Here is a 5,603-nt window from a genome sequence, read left to right as displayed (position 1 = left end):
TTAGGATGAAGGACATTTTCTTCCTCTTCTACCTTTGGATCCGCCATAAATACTCCGTCTAATTCAAGGCCAGACAAGTCTAGATCTGTGTCATCAATGACTGGGAGAACAAATGGTTCTGTTGATTCTTGAAGAGCTAGAGTTTTAAGAAATGATGAAATTGGGTTTGGGGGATCAGAGTTTATGGCCAACATGTTCATATCTGGGGGTCTGGAAGAAGCACCAATAGTTGGATTTGGTGGTTGGTATAATAGCTCTTTGTCTTTTTTGATGAGAGGAGGGTCATTTTGTGGTCTAGTTTGAGGTTCTAGTTGGAGTGGTGTTGGGCTTATTATGCTGGAAAAAATTCCACTTGGTTTAAAAGGATTATGAGCAGGATGTGTCATGGTTAATGGTTGGAGGTTCTGGTATGGGGAGACTGGGGAGAACGGTGAGGTTAAAGGTATAGACAGATCTTTATACAATGATTGACGAGGTTGATAAGGCATGTAGACTTGCATTGGAAGAGCTTGGGTAGCCACCTTTTGTGAACTCTCCATAGACTGGAGTTGCATCAACAATTGTTTTCTTTCTTTTTCTTTTTCCCTAATGAGGGGAAAGGAGACAGACAAATCTTTTACTATAAAGGCAATTGTTGCCAATTCTTGTTCAACTGACTGTATTTTTTGCTTCAAATCTTCAATAAGAGAATTTGAAGATGAGAAGGTGTGAGTTACTGCTTCAGTCATCTTTTGTTGATTATCAAGAATCTTTGAAAGGACCTGGTTTTGTGCAACAACATTTTCTGCCTGCCAATTTAGAGCTGCTTCAGCTGAGGAGACTTGTTTTTTGGTTCCATCTGGATTGGTTCCAACAGGGTTTTTGATTTTCCAAACATGTTTAACGTTGACTTGTGGATGGTCAAAACTTTCAAGAGGAGGAAAATTTTGTGAATAGGAGGGTGAAGCATGGTCAAACATATAACAAGGTAAGATCTTTTGTGTATGGGTTTGACTGGGAGGCTTGGGTTGACATTTTGGTATTTGGGGGATGACTTTCTGGTAATATGGAATTAGTGGTGGTTTCTGGTTTTGTTGGTTTTGATCATGACTTTCTCTGTATGGGGAAAGGGATGGAGTTTTTTGCTTTTTGGTTATGGGATAGAGGACATAGTAATCAAACTTTCCAGAGGGTTTTCCAAGGAGGTCAACTTCTGGATCTCCTGCTTCATATCTTCCTTTAAGAAGTTGATGGGAAGACTTTTTCTTTCATCTTTTATGCTTTTCTTCAACGACTTCTTTTTCTTGACAATCAGTACAGTCACAAACATCCCACCATATATGGCCAGAGGATGATTTTCCTTCATAGCAAGGTTTTCCATCTTCTCGAAATGCTTTGATTTGAAGGCCCTCAAGACCTTCATATGAAACTGGCTGGATCATAGCCATTGGAGTAGGAAAGACTGTTACTTCTTCTTTTTCTGGTGTGGTTGCCAAAAATCTAACTTCAACTTCACCATTTTGTTTTTTGATGAAGAAAGGAGTGTTGGACTGAATTGGCTGGGCTTTCTGATGAAGATTCTCATATTTTATAATCCATGATTCTGGAAAGAGTTTGTCATTTGTTCTTTATTCAACTGTCTTGGAAAAAATGTGCACATAGGCGTCATGCTTGGGTCAACTTGGATTAAAAGAGCATCATTAGACTGGGCTATCTCTGGTATAGCTATGTCAAAAACATGATTTTGGAGTTTGTAAGCAAGCTGATAATGAAATGTGGCTGCAAAAGTGTCATGCACTTGTGAAGCTCCTGTGATCTGGACTTGGACTTTAAGAGCATCACAAAGGTGAGGATCTTTAAGAGACATGTTAAAATTTGGGAAAAGGGTGACAAAGACTATTCCCGCATTAAGGGTGGTTTGGACAGTTCCTATAACTGTATTATGGTATTCCAAAAATCTAGAATCAAGAAAAGAAATTCTAGAAGCTATAGGGAGTCCTTTTCTGCCATGGAAGGTAAGTGCCAGTCTTACTGCACTGAAATGAAGGTGAGTGTATCCTTGTTTTTGCCATGGAATTACAAACTCTCGAGGAAGGGCAAGGGTGATAAAATTTTCTTTTTCACTAGCTAGAATGTTGAACTGGTCAAACTTAGAAGCTTAGACATATTCTTTTACACTAGAAGGATGAGAAGGACCTAAAAACTTTTTTATGGATTTTTTGAAGGTATTTTGAGGTTTATCAAAGATAGTGTAGAGATTTACAATAGGGAAATCAGTAATAGGAATCTTACTATCTTCAGGTACATGGGAGATTTCATACAAGTAGTCTAGTCTATTTGCAGTGGATTTACGAAGGGAAAGATTACACGTAGTTGTAATGGTATCTGTGACTGCTAAGGATGAACTAGCCATGATAGTTTCTAAAAAGAAGAACTGTTTTCCTAAGATTTGATAGGACTAAAACGCCACTTCTAGGCTCACACGTCCACAAGATGACTCAGGAAAAATGGGTTCTTTGAAACTTTTAAGAACAACCCCTTAGTGTTCTACTTGATTATCAAATCCAGTGTTCTGATGTAATAAATACAGAGGATCCACTTATTGTGGCAACTATAAATCACAGAGCATACTAATCAGGACAATAATCAAAGTATATTGATTAAAGGAGGATGAAACTGGTCAAGAGGCCAGGCTCTGACCCAAGAATAGATCGTCTAAGGACCAGACATAGTTAAGATTCTAACCAACACCTAATAAAATATCAATATATACAAGGTATGTGGCCCGAAGAGCCAGACATGACCAAGTTTTAGTTTGGTACTTAGAAAAATGAGTTGAAGTATTAATTTTCCCAAAGCAGACGATCCGAGGACCAGACATAACTAAGGTTTTGTTCAACACTTCTAATAAAATATCAATTTATACAAGATATGTGATCCGAGGAGCCAGACATGACCAAGTTTCAGCTTCATACTTAGAAAAATGAGCTGAAGTGTTAATTTCCCCAAAGTAGATGATCCAAGGAGCAAACATAACTAAAGTTCTGTTCAACATTTAATAAAATATCAATTTATACAAGGTATGTGGTCCGAGGAGCCAGGCATGGCCAAGTTTCAGCTTGATACTTAGAAAAATGAGCTGAAGTGTTAATTTCCCCAAAGTAGATGATCCGATGACCAGACATAACTAAGGTTCTGTTCAACACTTAATAAAATATCAATTTATCTAAGGTATGTGGTCCGAGGAGCTAGACATGACCGAATTTCAGCTTAATACTTAGAAAAATGAGCTAAAGTGTTAATTTTTCCAAAGTAGATGATCTGAGGACCAGACATAACTAAGGTTTTGTTCAACATTTAATAAAAATATCAATTTATACAAGGTATGTGGTCCGAAGAGCCAAGCATGACCAAGTTTCAGCTTGATACTTAGAAAAATGAGCTGAAGTGTTAATTTTTCCAAAGTAGATGATCTGAAGACCAGACATAACTAAGGTTTTGTTCAACACTTAATAAAATATCAATTTATACAAGGTATGTGGTCCAAGGAACCAAGCATAACCAAGTTTCAGCTTAATACTTATAAAAATGAGCTAAAGTGTTAATTTTTCCAAAGTAGATGATTCGAGGACCAAACATAATTAAGGTTCTATTCAACACTTAATAAAACATTAATTTATACAAGGTATGTAGTCCGAGGAGCCAGGCATGACCAAGTTTCAGCTTGATACTTAGAAAAATGAGCTGAAGTGTTAATTTTCCCAAAGTAGATGATCCGAGGACCAGACATAACTAAGGTTCCGTTCAACACTTAATAAAATATCAATTTATACAAGATATGTAGTCCAAGGAGCTAGGCATGACCAAGTTTCAGTTTGATACTTAGAAAAATAGTAATCAACGTAACACAGTATCAATAGAAATAAGATGGTAGAAGTGTCTTTCATTAATAGTAATACCTTCGTAGGTTATTTACATTCCAAGGATGTGGTACAACACTTTCATCTAGATCTTCTAGATAATATGCCCCTATTCCAGCTACCAAAGTGATGCGATAAGGTCCTTCCCAGTTAGGTCCTAATTTTTCCCATGTCGGGTTCTTCGTAGTACCCAAAAACCTTCCTCAATACCAAATCTCCAGGTGCAAATGGCCTTAGCCTTACATGGGAATCATACCTTTGCTTGAGCTTGTACTGATAATAAGCTAGCTGAACCATAGCGTTTTCTCGTCGCTCTTTAACTAGGTCTAAGCTTTTTTCTAATAAATTGTCATTAATGCTTGGCATGAAAGAGCTCCTCCTCAATGTCGAAAACCCAATTTTCAGAGGGATCACAGCCTCGGCTCCATAAGTCATAGAGAAGGGTGTCTCTCCAATGAACTTCTGCGGTGTAGTTCGATATGTCCACAAAACATGTGGCAATTCTTTCACCCACATTCCCTTAACATCATCTAGTCTTTTCTTGAGCCCATTAACTATAACCTTATTGATAGCCTCGGCTTGCCTATTCCCTTGTGGATAAGCTAAAGTGGAATATCTATTTGTAATACTTAGATCACAACAGTATCTTCTGAAGGCCTTACTATCAAATTGTAGGATGTTATCTGAAATAAGAGTGTGAGGGATCCTAAACCTGGTGACAATGTTTTTCCAGACAAATTTCTTTGCATCCAAATCCCTAATATTTGACAATGGCTCAACTTTAACCCATTTAGTGAAATAATCTGTTCCAACGAGCAACCACCTCCTATTTCCTGCTGCTTTTGGGAAAGGCCCTACAATATCCAAGCCCCATTGAGTAAAAGGCCAAGGACTGGACAGAGGGTTAAGGACACCCCTTAGTTGATGGATGTTGGGAGCAAATCTCTGACATTGGTCACACTTCTTTGCATAATCTTGTGCCTTTCTTTGCATATTTGGCCACCAATACCCTTGTGTAAGAGCTCTATGAGATAAAGACTTTCCTCCTATGTGACTTCCACAAATCCCTTCGTGTAACTCTTCCAAAAGTAACTCTGTTACTTCAAGGTGTATACACAACAAATATGGTCCTGAAAAAGATCATTTGTACAACTTCTGGTCCTCTGATAGCCAAAACCGAGGTGCTTTTCTGCGTACTTTATCTGCCTCAGACTTCTCTTCGGGCAAGATATCATTCTTAAGAAATGACACTATAGGAACCATCCAACTAGGTCCCACCCTAATTTGATGAATCCAGATGGTATCACTATTCGTCCCAATGGGTTTACACAGATCTTCAATAAGGATGACCCAAGGTAGGCCTTGCGTCGAGGATGTCGCAAGGGTGGCTAAGGAGTCAGCTTGGGTATTCTTGCTCCTGGAAATATGTAACAAGGTAAAAGATTCAAATTTGGATTGTAAATACCTGACCTGAGTTAGATACTCTTGCATTCTCGGATCTCTGGCCTCTAACTCTCCTTCCACCTAGCCCACCACTAATCGTGAATCTGAGAATATTTGCATTGTTTTTCCACCCATCTTCTGAACCATAGCCATTCCTATCGGTAAAGCTTCATATTCTGCCTCATTGTTAGTGGCCGAGAATCCTAGTCTCAAGGACTTCTCGAAAGTAATTCCCTCAGGAGACACCAAAACTAGCCCCAC

The sequence above is a fragment of the Castanea sativa genome, chromosome 4 (genome assembly GCF_040712315.1).
Source record: "Castanea sativa cultivar Marrone di Chiusa Pesio chromosome 4, ASM4071231v1".
Taxonomy (NCBI): Eukaryota; Viridiplantae; Streptophyta; class Magnoliopsida; order Fagales; family Fagaceae; genus Castanea; species Castanea sativa.
Note: the sequence above shows the minus strand (reverse complement) of the source record.